The sequence below is a fragment of the Lampetra planeri genome, chromosome 37 (genome assembly GCF_965212315.1).
Source record: "Lampetra planeri chromosome 37, kcLamPlan1.2.h2, whole genome shotgun sequence".
In the NCBI taxonomy this organism is placed as follows: Eukaryota; Metazoa; Chordata; class Hyperoartia; order Petromyzontiformes; family Petromyzontidae; genus Lampetra; species Lampetra planeri.
In genome coordinates this window covers 3,326,130-3,346,706 of record NC_136143.1, presented here as the reverse complement: position 1 = coordinate 3,346,706, position 20,577 = coordinate 3,326,130, and the positions used below count along the sequence as shown (strand labels likewise).

Genomic DNA, 20,577 nt, shown 5'->3' with positions numbered 1-20,577 from the left:
TTGAACGTTTCCAAGAATTTTGCAATGTTGCACAGTATAACTGTGTTTTTATTATTATTCTTGGTTCTTTCGGTAAAGTCACGTAGAAGGGAAATAATCAAATAATCAACATATAACAATAAAATTCTCACGACGTTTCGATTGCAACACAAGTAATCATGATCTTGTGTTGCGATCGAAACGTCGTGAGAATTGTATTGTTTTATTTTTATTATTTACCTTTTACATGACTTTACCGAAAGAACCAAGACTATGAATCCCTGCAGTCACGAAATATTTCAATCGAATTTAGTTTGTTTTATTATTAATTTGGCCTGAAGCGAAAATCCACGAGTTATTCATTCATGTCAAAATATCAGTTAATCCGCAAATTGGATAAACCGCACACAGATAATCTACAGTCTGACTGTAGAGTAATTCCTGCAGTCACGAAAGTTTCAAATAAAATAAACCCGTTAGATCGCGATCTAACCACAATAAAACGTTTATTATGAATAATATTGGTCGCGAAAGCCGACGTGCTTCAAATCAAGTTTAGTCTTACTGCACTTGAATCAGCAGTATTCCGATAAAACGTCGGACAAGCCCATTGAGTGAGTCTGGCGTGGTGCTGGAGGCGATCAAGAGAGCTCTTTGCCTGCAGGTGGAGCCAGTGGGCCGCGTAGCTCGCCGTGATCGTATAGTGGTTAGTACTCTGCGTTGTGGCCGCAGCAACCTCGGTTCGAATCCGAGTCACGGCATTGTGGCGACAAAGACACGGCAGCGGTCCTGCGTTGTTTTCTCACGCGTTAGCACGGCCTTGTTTTGGATCGCTAACACGGCTGCTTTTGTCACACATGGACATGCAACCACCGGCATGACTGCATCGACTTGCTCATCTCTCATTGACTTCAACATGATATTCTTATTAACTTCATTCATTTACTTTTACATGCTACTCTTTCGATTTCAAGCTTTCGTGACTGCAGGGAATCATCTTCTTGGTTCTTTCGGTAAAGTCACGTAGAAGGGAAATAATAAAATAATAAAAATAAAACATGATAAAATAATTCTCACGACGTTTCGGCCACAATACAAGCAGCCGTCCTCAGGTGAAGAACAGGTCTGTCGGAAAGACAGCGTCTGAATGAGTCTTTCCGACAGACCTGTTCTTCACCTGAGGACGGCTGCTTGCGTTGTGGTCGAAACGTCGTGAGAATGATTTTATTATGTTTTATTATTTTCTTAATATTTCCCTTCTACGTGACTTTACCGAAAGAACCAAGAAGATGCTACTCTTTGTTACACATACACTGACATTAACGTGCTAATTTTTTCATTAACTTTTATATGCTTCTCATCAAAATACATATGCTAATCCTACACTCTAATCTGAGCTCTTATGCGCTACGGAAGCTCATTAACTTTGCGCTATAATCCAACATGCCACGCTATTTATTACCTTGACACTATAATACCCCATTAACACTGCTTCGGCTACCTTTGTTCTCAAAAACGTATATAAACTCTTGCTGGTAACAGCTTCTCTTCACAAGGCAGCAGACATCGTGCTGCTCGCAGCAGACATCGCGATTTTCACCTGAAGACGGGTGCTTGTGTTGGGTCCGAAACGTCGTGATTTATTTTGTTTTATTTCTACCTACGTGACTTTAGCGAAAGAACCAACGATTATGTATCGTACCTGTTTATAGTGGTTAGTTAATTTAGGCACGTCTTTCCAGAAAGGCGTGCGTGTTTTATCTGTAATTTTTAAAGTCAGAAAATGTAACTGCTGACATCCCCTGACCCACGCTCTGAACGCCTCGAGCAGCGCTGCCTCGTGGTCCAGGTCGAGAGGCGACTCCCACCATGCATTTCACAGTTAGCACAATTATAGTAAACTGCTTTTATCCTTTACATCGTCGACTTTACAGGTGACATAAACATTTTAAATTACAGTTAATGTTGATGTTTACACTGAAGAAGTTTTATATTTGTGGGTACTAAACCTGCTTAGCTGGAAAACTACGCAGTACCCATAGCGTAGAGTCAATTTACTTGACATAATATAGCGCTGTGTCGACCTGTTCTCACTAAGACTATACTTTCAGGGATCATTTCTATAGTTTCCAACTTACGAAATGGGCTCTAAAGTGTCTGGACCAACCAGCCCCGATGAGGAGTTGGAGCTGTGCCTCCTGAGCGCGAAGCCGGCTTGGAGTGCTGCTCACGCAGCCGCTCCTCGCCATTGATGACCGTTCCTGCCGCTCGCAAGGGTGGCGGGAGGGAGGCACAGCAAGCTGAGGGGTTGGTTTCTTATTCTAAACAAAAACAGATGTTTATACCAGGCAGATCGAGCGTTAGTGCTGTACGCATTTATAGACTTCTTTAGGTGAGTAGGTTGTTACAAATAGGCGCTAATGACGGGGACAATATCCAATCTGTATGCCAAAAAATACTCTGCCGATTGATGCACGTGCTCAGAGTGACAACACTTGGTTGCTCCTGCGTAGAACACTGCGCCCACGAAGTGGATCGCAGAGCCACGCCAATCAAAATCAAACTCCGCCCACTATTGTGAACACATGCGACTACTGTAGAGGCGATCACGTGGATTGCGGATTAACCGGAGCACATTTGTTCGGTTTAAGCACGTGACTTGTATTGAACGTTTCCAAGAATTTTGCAATGTTGCACAGTATAACTGTGTTTTTATTATTATTCTTGGTTCTTTCGGTAAAGTCACGTAGAAGGGAAATAATCAAATAATCAACATATAACAATAACATTCTCACGACGTTTCGATTGCAACACAAGTAATCATGATCTTGTGTTGCGATCGAAACGTCGTGAGAATTGTATTGTTTTATTTTTATTATTTACCTTTTACGTGACTTTACCGAAAGAACCAAGACTATGAATCCCTGCAGTCACGAAATATTTCAATCGAATATAGTTTTTTTTATTATTAATTTGGCCTGAAGCGAAAATCCACGAGTTATTCATTCATGTCAAAATATCAGTTAATCCGCAAATCGGATAAACCGCACACAGATAATCTACAGTCTGACTGTAGAGTAATTCCTGCAGTCACGAAAGTTTCAAATAAAATAAACCCGTTAGATCGCGATCTAACCACAATAAAACGTTTATTATGAATAATATTGGTCGCGAAAGCCGACGTGCTTCAAATCAAGTTTAGTCTTACTGCACTTGAATCAGCAGTATTCCGATAAAACGTCGGACAAGCCCATTGAGTGAGTCTGGCGTGGTGCTGGAGGCGATCAAGAGAGCTCTTTGCCTGCAGGTGGAGCCAGTGGGCCGCGTAGCTCGCCGTGATCGTATAGTGGTTAGTACTCTGCGTTGTGGCCGCAGCAACCTCGGTTCGAATCCGAGTCACGGCATTGTGGCGACAAAGACACGGCAGCGGTCCTGCGTTGTTTTCTCACGCGTTAGCACGGCCTTGTTTTGGATCGCTAACACGGCTGCTTTTGTCACACATGGACATGCAACCACCGGCATGACTGCATCGACTTGCTCATCTCTCATTGACTTCAACATGATATTCTTATTAACTTCATTCATTTACTTTTACATGCTACTCTTTCGATTTCAAGCTTTCGTGACTGCAGGGAATCATCTTCTTGGTTCTTTCGGTAAAGTCACGTAGAAGGGAAATAATAAAATAATAAAAATAAAACATGATAAAATAATTCTCACGACGTTTCGGCCACAATACAAGCAGCCGTCCTCAGGTGAAGAACAGGTCTGTCGGAAAGACAGCGTCTGAATGAGTCTTTCCGACAGACCTGTTCTTCACCTGAGGACGGCTGCTTGCGTTGTGGTCGAAACGTCGTGAGAATGATTTTATTATGTTTTATTATTTTCTTAATATTTCCCTTCTACGTGACTTTACCGAAAGAACCAAGAAGATGCTACTCTTTGTTACACATACACTGACATTAACGTGCTAATTTTTTCATTAACTTTTATATGCTTCTCATCAAAATACATATGCTAATCCTACACTCTAATCTGAGCTCTTATGCGCTACGGAAGCTCATTAACTTTGCGCTATAATCCAACATGCCACGCTATTTATTACCTTGACACTATAATACCCCATTAACACTGCTTCGGCTACCTTTGTTCTCAAAAACGTATATAAACTCTTGCTGGTAACAGCTTCTCTTCACAAGGCAGCAGACATCGTGCTGCTCGCAGCAGACATCGCGATTTTCACCTGAAGACGGGTGCTTGTGTTGGGTCCGAAACGTCGTGATTTATTTTGTTTTATTTCTACCTACGTGACTTTAGCGAAAGAACCAACGATTATGTATCGTACCTGTTTATAGTGGTTAGTTAATTTAGGCACGTCTTTCCAGAAAGGCGTGCGTGTTTTATCTGTAATTTTTAAAGTCAGAAAATGTAACTGCTGACATCCCCTGACCCACGCTCTGAACGCCTCGAGCAGCGCTGCCTCGTGGTCCAGGTCGAGAGGCGACTCCCACCATGCATTTCACAGTTAGCACAATTATAGTAAACTGCTTTTATCCTTTACATCGTCGACTTTACAGGTGACATAAACATTTTAAATTACAGTTAATGTTGATGTTTACACTGAAGAAGTTTTATATTTGTGGGTACTAAACCTGCTTAGCTGGAAAACTACGCAGTACCCATAGCGTAGAGTCAATTTACTTGACATAATATAGCGCTGTGTCGACCTGTTCTCACTAAGACTATACTTTCAGGGATCATTTCTATAGTTTCCAACTTACGAAATGGGCTCTAAAGTGTCTGGACCAACCAGCCCCGATGAGGAGTTGGAGCTGTGCCTCCTGAGCGCGAAGCCGGCTTGGAGTGCTGCTCACGCAGCCGCTCCTCGCCATTGATGACCGTTCCTGCCGCTCGCAAGGGTGGCGGGAGGGAGGCACAGCAAGCTGAGGGGTTGGTTTCTTATTCTAAACAAAAACAGATGTTTATACCAGGCAGATCGAGCGTTAGTGCTGTACGCATTTATAGACTTCTTTAGGTGAGTAGGTTGTTACAAATAGGCGCTAATGACGGGGACAATATCCAATCTGTATGCCAAAAAATACTCTGCCGATTGATGCACGTGCTCAGAGTGACAACACTTGGTTGCTCCTGCGTAGAACACTGCGCCCACGAAGTGGATCGCAGAGCCACGCCAATCAAAATCAAACTCCGCCCACTATTGTGAACACATGCGACTACTGTAGAGGCGATCACGTGGATTGCGGATTAACCGGAGCACATTTGTTCGGTTTAAGCACGTGACTTGTATTGAACGTTTCCAAGAATTTTGCAATGTTGCACAGTATAACTGTGTTTTTATTATTATTCTTGGTTCTTTCGGTAAAGTCACGTAGAAGGGAAATAATCAAATAATCAACATATAACAATAAAATTCTCACGACGTTTCGATTGCAACACAAGTAATCATGATCTTGTGTTGCGATCGAAACGTCGTGAGAATTGTATTGTTTTATTTTTATTATTTACCTTTTACGTGACTTTACCGAAAGAACCAAGACTATGAATCCCTGCAGTCACGAAATATTTCAATCGAATATAGTTTTTTTTATTATTAATTTGGCCTGAAGCGAAAATCCACGAGTTATTCATTCATGTCAAAATATCAGTTAATCCGCAAATCGGATAAACCGCACACAGATAATCTACAGTCTGACTGTAGAGTAATTCCTGCAGTCACGAAAGTTTCAAATAAAATAAACCCGTTAGATCGCGATCTAACCACAATAAAACGTTTATTATGAATAATATTGGTCGCGAAAGCCGACGTGCTTCAAATCAAGTTTAGTCTTACTGCACTTGAATCAGCAGTATTCCGATAAAACGTCGGACAAGCCCATTGAGTGAGTCTGGCGTGGTGCTGGAGGCGATCAAGAGAGCTCTTTGCCTGCAGGTGGAGCCAGTGGGCCGCGTAGCTCGCCGTGATCGTATAGTGGTTAGTACTCTGCGTTGTGGCCGCAGCAACCTCGGTTCGAATCCGAGTCACGGCATTGTGGCGACAAAGACACGGCAGCGGCCTGCGTTGTTTTCTCACGCGTTAGCACGGCCTTGTTTTGGATCGCTAACACGGCTGCTTTTGTCACACATGGACATGCAACCACCGGCATGACTGCATCGACTTGCTCATCTCTCATTGACTTCAACATGATATTCTTATTAACTTCATTCATTTACTTTTACATGCTACTCTTTCGATTTAAAGCTTTCCTGACTGCAGGGATTCATCTTCTTGGTTCTTTCAGTAAAGTCACGTAGAAGGGAAATAATAAAATAATAAAAATAAAACATGATAAAATTATTCTCACGACGTTTCGGCCACAATACAAGCAGCCGTCCTCAGGTGAAGAACAGGTCTGTCGGAAAGACTCATTCAGACGCTGTCTTTCCGACAGACCTGTTCTTCACCTGAGGACGGCTGCTTGCGTTGTGGCCGAAACGTCGTGAGAATGATTTTATTATGTTTTATTATTATTATTTTCTTAATATTTCCCTTCTACGTGACTTTACCGAAAGAACCAAGAAGATGCTACTCTTTGTTACACATACACTGACATTAACGTGCTAATTTTTTCATTAACTTTCATATGCTTCTCATCAAAATACATATGCTAATCCTACACGCTAATCTGAGCTCTTATGCGCTACGGAAGCTCATTAACTTTGCGCTATAATCCAACATGCCACGCTATTTATTACCTTGATACTATAATACCCCATTAACACTGCTTCGGCTACCTTTGTTCTCAAAAACTTATATAAACTCTAGCTGGTAACTTCACAAGGCAGCAGACATCGTGCTGCTCGCAGCAGACATCGCGATTTTCACCTGAAGACGGGTGCTTGTGTTGCGTCCGAAACGTCGTGATTTATTTTGTTTTATTTCTACCTACGTGACTTTAGCGAAAGAACCAACGATTATGTATCGTACCTGTTTATAGTGGTTAGTTCATTTAGGCACGTCTTTCCAGAAAGGCGTGCGTGTTTTATCTGTAAATTTTAAAGTCAGAAAATGTAACTGCTGACATCCCCTGACCCACGCTCTGAACGCCTCGAGCAGCGCTGCCTCGTGGTCCAGGTCGAGAGGCGACTCCCACCATGCATTTCACCGTTAGCACAGTTGTCATAAACTACTTTTATCCTTTACATCGTTGACTTTGCAGGTGACATAAACATTTTAAATTACAGTTAATGTTGATGTTTACACTGAAGAAGTTTAATATTTGTGGTCTAAACCTGCTTAGCTGCGAAACTACGCAGTACCCATAGCGTAGAGTCAATGTACTTGACTACATATAGCGCTGTGCAGACCTGTTCTCACTAAGACTATACTTTCAGGGATCATTTCTATAGTTTCCAACTTACGAAATGGGCTCTAAAGTGTCTGGACCAACCAGCCCCGATGAGGAGTTGGAGCTGTGCCTCCTGAGCGCGAAGCCGGCTTGGAGTGCTGCTCACGCAGCCGCTCCTCGCCATTGATGACCGTTCCTGCTGCTCGCAAGGGTGGCGGGAGGGAGGCACAGCAAGCTGAGGGGTTGGTTTCTTATCCTAAGCAAAAACATATATTTGTACCAGGCAGATCGTGCATTATTGGTGTACGCATTTATAGACTTCGTTAGGTGAGTAGGTTGTTACAATAGGCGCTAATGACGGGAACAATATCCAATCTGTATGCCAAAAAATACTCTGCCTATTGATGCACGTGCTCAGAGTGACAACACTTTTTTTGCTCCTGCGTAGAACACTGCGCCCACGAAGTGGATCGCAGAGCCACGCCAATCAAAATCAAACTCCGCCCACTATTGTGAACACATGCGACTACTGTAGAGGCGATCACGTGGATTGCGGATTAACCGGAAAACATATTTGTTCGGTTTCAACACGTGACTTGTATTAAACGTTTATAATAATTTCAATGTTGTTAAGCAGTTTTTTTGATCATTCATTTGGCCTGAAGGGAAAATCCACGAGTTATTCATTTAGGAGCCGTCCATAAATGACGTCATGCACCTAGGGGGGGGGGTCAGACATTTGTGACGATGTGTGACGAGGGGGGGGGCAGAGCTTTGTGACGTCATATTTGAGGGGGGGTCTGGCTTTTTGTGACGCCGTGTGACGAGGGGTGGGGGTCAAAAATCATCCAAAATTGCGTGACGTCATAAATGGACGGCCCCTTACAGTACTTGAATCTGCAGCAGTATTCAGGTTAAACGTCAGAAGTGCCCATTGAGTGAGTCTGGCGTGATGCTTGAGGCGATCAAGAGAGTTCTTTGCCTGCAGGTGGAGTCAGTGGGCCGCGTAGCTCGCCGTGATCGTATAGTGGTTAGTACTCTGCGTTGTGGCCGCAGCAACCTCGGTTCGAATCTGAGTCATGGCATTGTGGTGACAAAGACACGGCAGTGGCCTGCGTTGTTTTATTGCCCTTGTTTATAGTGGTTAGTTAATTTTATCGTCCTTTTTTATAGTGGTTAGTTTATTTATCCACGTCTGTTACTTTTTTTTTAAAGTCAGAACAGGACCCTGTGGGGTGGGCTGGTAGGAATAATACTTAGTACCGGTACAGGGATATCGACCGGGTATAGAGGAGTTAAAGAAAAATTTTAACTGTATTCTAGTGTAACGTTAATTAAAAGTGTTTGTTTTGACAAGAAACGCTGTGAGATTTAAAGACCCCCCAACACCACCCTCAACACCACCCCTCCCACCAGCCCTCACCACCCCCCACCACCACCCCCCACCACCACCACCCCACCACCACCTTCTGCACTAGGCCTCGCGAAGCCTACTGCACTAGGCCTCGCGAAGCCTTCTCTGCAGTAGACTTAGCGAAGCCTTCTGCACTAGGCCTCGCGAAGCCTCTGCAGTAGGCCTCGCGAAGCCGCGCTTTTCGTGCACAAATAAGGCGATTAAATGTATCTCGTCTCTGTGTTAATAAGCCTGCCGCACTAGGCCTCGCGAAGCCTGCCGCACTAGGCCTCGCGCCGTGCTTTTCGTGCACAAATAAGGCGATTAAATGTATCTCGTCTCTGTGTTAATAAATGTTTCTTGTCTCTGTGTTAAAAAAACGTGCTGCGTTTCAGTAAAGTAATTTTTTTTAAAAACGTGCTGCGTTTCAGTAAAGTAATTTTGAAGCGAAGTTTAAAGTTTCACCGTGAGGCGCCGGAAGCGACGGCCATCTTGTTTAGTCGCTGGGGGAGTGGGCGGCCATCTTGTCGGACAGGGTCATGCCAAGTGTTTGCAGTAGGGGGCGATGTTGATACACGGACGGACACATTAATCTATTGGTGGTCTGGTCCACTTCATTCCTACCAGTAAAATGTAACTGCTGTCATCCCCTGACCCACGCCTCGTGGCTCAGGTCAGCAGTAGCGAAAGGCGACTCCCAACATGCAGTTCACCGTTAGCACAGTTGTAGTAAACTACTTTTATCGTTTACATCGTTTGTAATTTGTGCAAATAATTGGTAATATTGGTGATGGAAACAAGTCAAATTTAATGTTGACACACTGAACAAGTTTAATATGTTTAGGTGATAACCCCGCCTAGCTGGGAAACCACACAGTACCCATAGCGTAGAGCGAGTTTTCTTGACTACATATAGCGCTGCGCCGACCTGTTCTCACTAAGACTATACTTTCAGGGATCATTTCTATAGTTTCCAACTTACGAAATGGGCTCTAAAGTGTCTGGACCAACCAGCCCCGATGAGGAGTTGGAGCTGTGCCTCCTGAGCGCGAAGCCGGCTTGGAGTGCTGCTCACGCAGCCGCTCCTCGCCATTGATGACCGTTCCTGCCGCTCGCAAGGGTGGCGGGAGGGAGGCACAGCAAGCTGAGGGGTTGGTTTCTTTGCGAAATAAAAATAGATATTTACGTTTAGAACCTTTTTAATGTGGATAAAAGCAATGGCTTACTGTTCCGCGTTTCTTTCAAATACATTGTTCATAGATACATTTTTTTAGGCAGAGCAATACAGAGAGAACCACGTCACGTGAGAAAGTGGAGGCGAACATTGCTTTTTAAATCCTTTATATTAAGCGTGCTTGCTTAGGACCGTGCAAATCTTCCGGTCGTTTTTTAACCCACTTCCCGTGATCCAATTGAGCTGACATTTTGCACACAGACTCGTTGTGCGTGACAATTCATTTTCGTGAAAAATGTTTTCCAAAATTTTCCACTTTTTAGGAAAAAAGAAATTTCACTAACACAATCATATCTTTTTCCTAAACACAGAAATGATTCAAGAAAACAACAAAAATGTACAATATAAACAATCATACAAAAACTGAAAACCTTATAATCCTTATATACGACTTTCCTTATATTTAATCTAAAATACCAATGTGATAAAAATGAAACTCTTTCTCAAGAAAAACAAAAATGAATAATAAATTAAACCGATGCCACGCAGATAAAGGATTTATAGTGAAAAACTTTGTTTTTACGGGTTAATTTTTTCCAGCGTTAAGAAAATTGAGTGATGGCACATGCACAAACGTGGAGCAGCCACGGCTGTATCTTTGTCACCACAATGCCTTGCCTCGGATTTGAACCGAGGTTGCTGCAGCCACAACGCAAGAGTTCTAACCACTATACAATCACGGCGAGCTAGGCAGGCTTGCTGCTTTCATTCCATACAAAGAGCTCTCATAATCGCCTCTTCTTCAACGTCACTCGTGTGGGATCTTATCTACCTTTTCAGAAAAGAGTTGGAAAGTTGATCAAGGGGACAGACAACGTTGTTTTGTAAAAAAAGATAGCTCAAGACCAGGACACAAATTTACATGTACAGTAGACTCTCGATTATCCACGCTAATGATGGGGAGGACAGCCGTGGATAATTATAAATCACGGATAATCCAGAAATATACATTTTACGCGTATTTAATGCCAAAAACCACGAATATAGGTGTACATTACCGGTTGATGTGCATGCTCACTGACAACATTTTCATGCTCCCGCGCAGAAGACTCCGCCCACTAAATGAATTGCAGAGCCACGCCAATCAACATCAGACTCCACCCACTGTTGTAAAGATATGCAACTACTGCACTATAGAGGAGATCACGTGGCTTTCGAACTAACTGGAGCACATATTTCGTCGGTTTAAGCACGTGACTTGTAATGAACGTTTCCAAGAAAAACAATGTTTAACTGTTGTTAGATTATTAAATTGGCCTTAAGGGGAAATCGGATGAACTGCACGTGGATAATTGATAGTCTGCCGTACTAAGGGGCCGTCCATAAATGACGTCAAGCACCTAGGGGGGGGGGGGGGGGATCAGACATTTGTGACGATGTGTGACGAGGGGGGGGGGTTTGAGAAATGTGACGTCACATCAAAATGCGCAACTTTAAATAAATATAGACAACAGAGTGCAGCGGCACATTAAATACGCACTACAATGACAATAGTTTAAATCGATTTTAAGCATGTTTTATTTGGGGGGGGGGGGGCAGAGCTTTGTCACTTCATATTTGAGGGGGGGGTCTGACTTTTTGTGACGCCGTGTGACGAGGGGGGGTGGGTCAACAATCATCCAAAATCGCGTGACGTCATTTATGGACGGCCCCTAAGATCAGCAGTCGTATTCCAATAAAACGTCGGACGAGCCCATTGAGTGAGTCTGGCGTGGTGCTGGAGGCGATCAAGAGAGTTATTTGCCTGGGGGTGGAGCCAGTGGGCTGTGTAGCTCGCCGTGATCGTATAGTGGTTAGTACTCTGCGTTGTGGCCGCAGCAACCTCGGTTCGAATCCGAATCACGGCATTGTGGCGACAAAGACACGGCAGCAGCCTGCGTTGTTTTATTGCCCTTGTTCATAGTGGTTAGTTTATTTAGCCACGTGTTTGCAGAAAGGCGTGCGTGTTTTATCTCTTACTTTTACAGGTAGGAACAGGTTCCACACTGCCCACCAGGGATTATTTGTCTGTTGTGCATACCACGGCCCCGCCCCACCAGAGCCCTCCCATTGGCTCGGGGGCGCCGAAGCCAATTATTTATTTATTTAATCGAGCTCCGCGGGGTTTCGCCGACCAATGGGAGCGGTGGGTTGGGGTTGGTAGAGGGGTTGGGGTTGGGGTTGGTAGAGGGGGGGGGTTAGTGGTGGTGGGGGGGCGCATCGCCGCGACTCGGGCCAATGAGACGGGTGATGTTTCATTCACAAAATGGAACTGGGTGGAGGGTGGCTCCATTCATAAAATGGAAGCCTTGAAAATGAAAAAGCGGATCTTTTTGCTTCGTGTTTCTTTCAACATTCCCAGCCTTAAGGTGATTCAGTTTGTCCATAAAAGCAAATGTATTCCTTATAAAAGAGAAAACAAATTAATGCATTTCTAGGTTAACATGAAGCATATACATTAACCCCCCCCCAATAAAAACATACTTTACGGAGTATTATGACAATGCATATTACAGGTAGGAACAACAGGTTCCACACTGCTGACCAGGGATTATTTTGTCTGTCCTGCCGCTCGCAAGGGTGGCGGGAGGGAGGCACAGCAAGCTGAGGGGTTGGTTTCTTTGCGAAATAAAAATAGATGTTTTTAGAGACGTATTTAAGTGGATAAAAGCAGTGGCTTGCTGTTCCGCGTGTCTTTCAAATACATTGTTCATACAGGTAGGAACAACAGTTCCACACTGCCCACCAGGGATTATTTGTCTGTCGTGCATGGCCCTGCGCCACCATTGCCCTCCCATTGGCTCGGGGGGCGTCGACCAATGGGAGGTTGGGGTTGATAGAGGGGGGGGGCACCGCCGGGACTCGGGCCAATGAGGAGACGGGCGATGTTTCATTCACAAAATGGAACTGGGGGTGGTTGGCTCCATTCATAAAATGGAAGCCTGGGGGTGGGAGGGGTGGGGCTGGTTACCCCGTGGTGCCCTTATAAAACTCAACGTTTAACCTACACACCAGAGGTGTGGACTCGAGTCATGTGACTTGGACTCGAGTCAGACTCGAGTCATGAATTTGATGACTTGCGACTCGACTTGGACTTGCATAACAATGACTTTGTCCCACCTCTGAGATGTGGACTCGAGTCATGTGACTTGGACTCGAGTCAGACTCGAGTCATGAATTTGATGACTTGCGACTCGACTTGGACTTGCATAACAATGACTTTGTCCCACCTCTGCTACACACTACACTACACTTATACATTTCGATTTAAAGCTTTCGTGACTGCAGGGATTCATCTTCTTGGTTCTTTCGGTAAAGTCACGTAGAAGGGAAGTAATAAAATAATAAAAATAAAACATAATAAAATAATTCTCACGACGTTTCGGCTACAACGCAAGCAGCCGTCTTCAGGTGAAGAATGAGACACTGCCAAGCTAGGAGCTTATATATAAGCTGGGTTGGAGGTGGAAGACGAGCGCCTTAACAAAAATAATGTGCATATCAAGAGGAATTTAGCATATTCATGGGAAATGCGTAGGAGGTGGGCGGGGGGGTTTCAAAGTCATATTATGCCCATGCATTATGCAGGATCAGCAGCACCAAAGGGAGGGTGCAGGGGGTAGCATTAACAAAGGAAAGGAATGTTAATAGTATGTAGCTGCAGTTACTAAACAACCACGTAGAAAACTAAAGTATAAACTACATAAAAAAACTAAAGTGTAAACTGCATAGCATCTTCAGTATACTTACTATTCTCTACACTTATACAGGTCGGAACAACAGCTTCCACCAGGGATTATTTGTCTGTCGTGCACGAATGCGTTGTCCAACCAAGTTCCTACCTGCCCACTGCGAAGGAACGTGTTTTTTAGGCAGAGCAATGCAGAGAGAACCACGTCACGTGAGGCGAACATTGTTTCTGTAACTGCCTCGTACAAGGTGAATTGCCAACGTGATCACGTTTCATCTCAAGCGATGACATGCCCAGCGGATAGAGCGAGGTAATGGAAACGGGCCGTTTAACAGCATTGCTATTTTTCCAGCGTTAAGAAAATTGAGTGATGGCACATGCACACACATGGAGAGGCCACTGCCGTATCTTTGTCACCACAATGCCATGACTCGGATTTGAACCGAGGTTGTTGCAGCCACAACGCAGAGTTCTAACCACTACACAATCACAGCAAGCTACACAGGCTTGCTGCTTTCATTCCATACAAAGAGCTCTCTTAATCGCCTCTTCTTCAACGTCACTCGTGTGGGATCTTATCTACCCTTTCAGAAAATGGTTGTAAAGTTGATCAAGGGGACAGACAAAACGTTGTTTTGTTAAAAATGTATCTCAAGGCCATGACATATATTTACATGTGCAGTATACTCTGGATTATCCACGCTAATGGAAGGGAGGACAGCCGTGGATAATTATAAATCACGGTTAATCCATAAATATACATTCTCCACGAATATAGGTGTACATTACCGATCGGTGTGCATGCTCAGTGACAACACTTTCATGCTCCCGCGCAGAAGACTCCGCCCACTAAATGGATAGCAGAGCCACGCCAATCAACATCAGACTCCACCCACTGTTGTAAAGATATACAACTACTGCACTATAGGGGCGATCACGTGGCTTTCGAACTAACCGGAGCACATATTTGGTCGGTTTAAGCACGTGACTTGTAATGAACATTTTCAAGAAAAACAATGTTTAACTGTTGTTAGATTATTAAATTGGCCTTAAGGAGAAATCCGCGAGTTATTAATTCATGTCAAATTCTCAGGCACGCGGTTTATTTGCAAATCGGATAAACCGCACGCGGATAATCGATTCAGTTCAGTTAATGTATTAGGTATAGCCCTGTGAGCCATGCGGCTCTTGAATCGGGTGCAACCGCAACAAACAAAAACATGAACAAGAAACATCTTAAAGTGACTACGTGCAACAGAAAAATCCAGGAAAAAACATCAAAGTCTTCCAGAAAAAGCACCGTGTTTCAACGCTGTGTGCAAAAATCCCAGTGGGATGCAAGTCAAACAATAACAACCATAAAACTATTTAGATTAAAGTTATCAGTCTAACTCTGTACTACAACAAACAAATATGGCTAAACCAAAACGTTTTCTGAATCAGCGAAATAAAGCGATAAAAACAATGTAACAGTTATCAGGAACTGTGATTAAAATGTAATAATAAACGATATAAATAACATGTAAGACCTAACTTTGCAACCATAGCTGGCAGCATGGGTCACTCCATAACAGCAGGAGTATCAGTAGGAGTATCAAAACATTTCAATGCACCTTTAAAGATCAGCAAACTAATGCAACGACTTTTTGTGACACGCGTGAAAGACGGACCTGGTGACAGGCACACATCAGTGCCACTCAGCGGCCACTTTCGTTTACCTGTGTACCATGACCTGCAAACTTATAAACTATGCATGCAATGTAATATACAATCACCATCATCAAGTTCAAGTTCATTTATTAGATATAGCCCTGTGAGCCATTCGGCTCTTGAATCGGGTGCAACCGCAACAAACAAAAAACAAAAACATGAACAAGAAAACATCTTAAAGTGAATATGTGACTAAGTGCAAACAGAAAATCCAAGAAAAGACAGCAAAATATTGCAGAAAAACACCGTACACCAACGCTGTGTGCAAAAATCCCAGTGGGATGCAAGTCAAACAACAACAACAACTTTTCGATTTAAAGCTTTCGTGACGGCAGGGATTCATCTTCTTGGTTCTTTCGGTAAAGTCACGTAGAAGGGAAGTAATAAAATAATAAAAATTAAACATAGTAATAGACAGTCAGACTCTGTCTTATCGACAGACATGTTCTTCGCCTGAGGACGGCTGCTTGCGTTGTGGCCGAAACGTCGTGAGAATTATTTTATTATTTTATTACTTCCCTTCTACGTGACTTTACCGAAAGAACCAAGAAGATGAACAACAACAACCACAAGACAACTTAGATTAATGCCATCAGTCTTACTCCGTACTACAACAAACAAACATGGCTACACCAATACACTTTTCGAAATCACCAAAATAAAGCCATGAAAGCAATGAAACAGTGATCATAGGAACTGTTACGGAATTTTCACAATGACATAATCAACATGTACCACTAAACCCTGCAGCCATAGCTGGCTGCGTGAGCCACTCCACAACAGCAGTAGCATCAATCGGAGTATTATAATTTTTCAATGCACCTTTAAGATCAGCACACTAAATCAAAACACAGGTCATACTTTGCAGCGATCATCCGGAGCGAAACATTCTATTTTAGGCCACTGAATAGCACTGGCGATCAAGAGAGTTCTTTGCCTGCCGGTGGAGTCAGTGGGCCGCGTAGCTCGCCGTGATCGTATAGTGGTTAGTACTCTGCGTTGTGGCCGCAGCAACCTCGGTTCGAATCCGAGTCACGGCATTGTGGCGACAAAGACACGGCAGCGGCCCGCTACGTTTTTTGGCATTCTTTTCGCACGCGGCCCGCTGAGTGCGGTAATTTTAACGTTGCCAATTGAGCCGTGTCGTTTGTTAGAAACTGTCAATTGTTTTGTGTCTATGATAGAAATGTGCTTAACTCGAGCCGCTGTGGTGTGTGTGGAGCGAGCTTCGCCTCGTGGGCCCGATAGGTGGCAGCAATCAGCGAAAAGCGAGCCTTGCAACGCATTTCCCTGTAATTAATTGCAATGCAAATCCCTGAGTAGCAGCAACGTCACAACTGTTATCACCGATTACTTTTTATATAAATTCACATGTGTGTAGTTTAAGGCCATATTATGTAAAGAGTGATACACAGAGCACGTGTAATAATCGCATCGTGTCTTCCTGCCGCCGGCTTGTGAAAGGACCTATAGCGTAGAAGGTCGGAAGCTACAGCGAGTTAGTTCCCACAATGCACTTCACCATCAAAATGTTATTACTGCAGGAGATTAATAGTTGTTACGGTCGTTATGTAAGCTTGCTAATTTCATGGTGAATTGTACAGTATATGTAAATATGTTAAGTATAACATACTGTGTACATTGAACGTTTGTGCAAGTAATTTCGCCCCTACTGTAATGGGACCCATAGCGTAGAGATAGTGTTTCTGACTATATATAGGGCTGCGCAGACCTGTTCTTAGACAATACTTTCAGGTGGAAAAACCGCCTCTTTTTTCAAATTTTCTTGCTGTGCATTTCACTCCTGATGCTGATTGCTTGTGTTGCAATCGAAAGTTGTGAGAATTTTTAAAATATTATTTTATCATCTCCCTGCTACCTGACTTTACTTGGTCCAACACCAATGGAGACTAGGCTCTAAGAAAAGCTGTCTCGGGTGTGGACCAATCAACTTCAAGGACAGTGCTTATCATTATCAGAGTTTCTATTTGTTTGCATTTTGACTGCTTGTGTTGTGGTTATTGCAAACATATGATGCCTTGTATAAAGGTGTCAGGTTTGTACCAGTAAAAACCTACTACTTTACCTAAAGAACCAAGAATATAATTTCTATAGTTTCCAACTTACGAAATGGGCTCTAAAGTGTCTGGACCAACCAGCCCCGATGAGGAGTTGGAGCTGTGCCTCCTGAGCGCGAAAAAAGCACGTACGTGATTTTATGGTGTAAGCAGAAATAAAGAGAGCTCTTAAGATTAAGAGAGCTATTTCTATGTGGTACGCGGAGCTCGCCGTGATCATATAGTAACGACGTGGCCCATGGTCGATCACCTCACACATCATTAGTGAGCCGTTGAACTAATTAAACAATGAACGTTACACATTTTGCGACTGCCAAATGGGGCAGACTGCATAACATCGCCATCGTAAGCGGGTAATAAACGTGAACTATCCATGTCACACGTGCATTGGTTATAATTATTTACACGATTAATTTTGATTAGGAATTTAATTATTCAATACCATCAAAATTGTGCCACATATGAGTACAGATGCTTCCCATTTCTCGAATTATCCACGATACAACCACGGTTTGCAACACAGGACCGGCTTTGTATAAGAGCTCTTCCCCCCAGAATTGCAAATAAGTCAATACTGTACTTCTTGACAATTCTGGCGATCGCCTGGTGACGCCGGTTGTGATCAGCAAGACGTCATACTCGAATTGTAAATGGTGTGGATTTACTCTCCAACACTCTGGTGTGCTGAAGTAGCAACCAATTTGGTGGTGGGAGGGAGGCACAGCAAGCTGAGGGGTTGGTTTCTTCGCGAAATAAAAACAGATATTTGTACTGTTGGGTAGAGCCAGCACAATTTTTTAAGGATACAGGGTGTTTCAAAAAGATGGACCCAATTTAAAAGCAGTATATTTCACGATGTCAACATGTTACAATTCCACAAAAAGTTACAAACGGTTTTTATGAGTTATCAAGTTTTACTAATCATTTTAGAAATGCTCTATGTGCGGACAACATCGAGACGATAGTTTAATTCGTCCCAAATGCCTCTCAAAGTATCTTCTTCGTGGTCGCCTTGTGCTCTTCCCCTTACATCAACAGCCTGTTGCCTAAAATTGTCGATACCAACGACGAATGCTCTTTAACATTGGCGGATCAATGCCAAAACGCCGTTGAAACGCACGCTGCACCTCGATTACGGATTCAGTCTTCCTGAACTGCAGAACGCAAAACGCCCCTTTTGTTACGGGGTCACCGTCTTGCGAAGGACTGAGGCTAGGGGCTGTTTGTGCGCTGGGAGAGACATCTCGCGGTAATCATTTGAAACTCTGTGCCCCTCCTTTTCAAATGGTAAGAGTTTCATTCATAGGCGGTTCGTGGTTGCAGAGATTTAGCGATTTTAAATCAGGTCCATCGTTTTGAAACACCCTGTATATTTCAAAAGCTGCTCACAGTAATGTAATGGCATCCATGGGGTGGTCAAATAGTTCCTTTTCTAGACAAAGCGAGACGAATAGAGACGAAAATTGTTGCCGAGGTAATCACGTTTCATCTCAAGTGATGACATGCCCAGCGGATACAAGCGAGGTGATAGAAACGGGCCGTGTAGCCCACCGCTCCGTGAAACAGCATTGCTATTTTTTTCAACTTTAATAAAATTGTGAAAAGTGAGTGATGGCGCATGCACAAAAGTAGAGCGGCTGCTGCCGTATCTTTGTCACCACAATGCCGTAACTCGGATTCTAACCGAGGTTGCTGCGGCCACAACGCAGAGTACTAACCACTATACGATCACGGCGAGCTACGCGGCCCACTGACTCCACCCCCAGGCAAATAACTCTCTTGATCGCCTCAAGCACCACGCACGCCAGACTCACTCAATGGGCTCGTCCGACGTTTTTCCGGAATACTGCTGCTGATTCGAGTTAATGTAAATACATGTCCTGCTCTTGAAATCAACGATTTGCCTTTCTTCTTGATCAACTTTCCAAAACTTCTGAAAATGTAGTTGAAAATCCCAGCGAGTGATTTTTGCGATATGGGGGAAGAGGCAATTAAGGGAGCTCTTCATAGGTAATGAACGTAGCTCACCGTGATCGAATAGTTAGTGCTCTGCGTTGTGGCCGCAGCAACCTCGGTTCGAATTCGAGCCACGGCATTGTGGCGACAAAGACACGGCAGCAGGCTGCGTTGTTTTACTATCCTAGTTTGTAGCAGTGAGTTCATTTAGCAACGCGTGCGCTGGAAGGGATTTGTGTTTTTTCTATATACAAAAAGGTAAATTTGTGAATGTGTCTGTTCGAAATGTTTAGCAAACTTTCCAACATGAAACAAGCTTGAAATTTGGCATGTGGGGTACTTTCCAGACTGTACACACTGCAAAAAGTATAAAAGTAGACTTTAATATATATTTTTTGGGGGGGGGGGCGCATTCATGGATATATTTTGCACGCAAGTGAGCGGTGACGTCACCTCTTTCATGTGACCCGCATCTGGCAACGTCACGCAGTACGCCTGCTGACGTCACGCACCCCCCCCCCAAACCCTCCGCGTAGGGCAGTAGGCCATGGGGGGGGGGAAATAATGGATATCATATACTAGGCTACAAACTTTTAATTTGCCATGTGGCTAAGCTCCCATACTGTACACAATGTAAAACGTATAAAAATTGAATTTTGTATTTTGGCGGGGGGGGGGATGACCATGAAGTGTGTGGGGTCAATCCGCATCCAGGACTGGCGAGAATCGATATCTGGTGAGCGTTTGTGGTATCGATTAAACAGGAATAGGCCGATTCTAATGAAATCTACGACCTTCGATTCCTTTGCTCGATTTAAAGAATCGAATCTCGGCGCAAAAGCGTCAGTTTTTATTTCCACCGCGCGTTGGGTTTTATTTGAATTAATGAGGTAATCATCTAAGTTTCATTTCTATATGTTATCTTTTTACATTTTGAGAAGTTTACTAATATTTTTTTTCTCCCGGGTAACGCCGGGTACTTCTCGCTAGTCTGTTTATATTTTGAAGTAATAAAATATAACGACTCAGCCTCACGCTCTGAACTCCTCGAGCAGCGCCGCCTCGTGGCCCAGGTCGGCAGCAGCGAGAGGCGACTCCCACCATGCATTTCACCGTTCGCACAGTAATAGTAAACTACTTTTATCGTTTACATCGTTTGTTATCTCGGCAAGTAATTGATAATATTAGTGATGAAACATGTTAAATGTAAT

At 43.6% G+C, this 20,577-nt stretch overlaps 1 protein-coding gene and 8 non-coding genes across 9 annotated transcripts in view; 8 read left to right on the top strand and 1 right to left on the bottom strand.

Moving 5' to 3' along the window:
- Nucleotides 1–668: 668 nt before the first annotated feature.
- On the top strand, nucleotides 669–740 carry TRNAH-GUG (transfer RNA histidin (anticodon GUG)). The gene has a single exon. It is a non-coding gene; the product is annotated as a tRNA-His (tRNA).
- Nucleotides 741–2,074: 1,334 nt separating this feature from the next.
- Nucleotides 2,075–2,288, top strand: LOC144731094 (small nucleolar RNA U3). The gene has a single exon (XR_013587901.1). It is a non-coding gene; the product is annotated as a small nucleolar RNA U3 (small nucleolar RNA).
- A 1,023-nt stretch (nucleotides 2,289–3,311) lies between these two features.
- TRNAH-GUG (transfer RNA histidin (anticodon GUG)) lies at nucleotides 3,312–3,383 on the top strand. Its single transcript has one exon. It is a non-coding gene; the product is annotated as a tRNA-His (tRNA).
- Nucleotides 3,384–4,717: 1,334 nt separating this feature from the next.
- LOC144731093 (small nucleolar RNA U3) lies at nucleotides 4,718–4,931 on the top strand. Its single transcript, XR_013587900.1, has one exon. It is a non-coding gene; the product is annotated as a small nucleolar RNA U3 (small nucleolar RNA).
- Nucleotides 4,932–5,954: 1,023 nt separating this feature from the next.
- TRNAH-GUG (transfer RNA histidin (anticodon GUG)) lies at nucleotides 5,955–6,026 on the top strand. Its single transcript has one exon. It is a non-coding gene; the product is annotated as a tRNA-His (tRNA).
- A 1,329-nt stretch (nucleotides 6,027–7,355) lies between these two features.
- On the top strand, nucleotides 7,356–7,569 carry LOC144731097 (small nucleolar RNA U3). Its single transcript, XR_013587904.1, has one exon. It is a non-coding gene; the product is annotated as a small nucleolar RNA U3 (small nucleolar RNA).
- Nucleotides 7,570–9,657: 2,088 nt separating this feature from the next.
- On the top strand, nucleotides 9,658–9,871 carry LOC144731092 (small nucleolar RNA U3). Its single transcript, XR_013587899.1, has one exon. It is a non-coding gene; the product is annotated as a small nucleolar RNA U3 (small nucleolar RNA).
- A 3,132-nt stretch (nucleotides 9,872–13,003) lies between these two features.
- LOC144730918 (alpha-1,3-galactosyltransferase 2-like) overlaps nucleotides 13,004–20,577 on the bottom strand; it is a 138,220-nt gene continuing 130,646 nt past the window's right edge. Inside the window, exon 8 of the transcript XR_013587876.1 lies at nucleotides 13,004–13,166. The gene's annotated coding sequence lies outside the window, so the exon portion shown is untranslated. The remainder of the gene's footprint in view (nucleotides 13,167–20,577) is intronic.
- Nucleotides 16,301–16,372, top strand: TRNAH-GUG (transfer RNA histidin (anticodon GUG)). Its single transcript has one exon. It is a non-coding gene; the product is annotated as a tRNA-His (tRNA).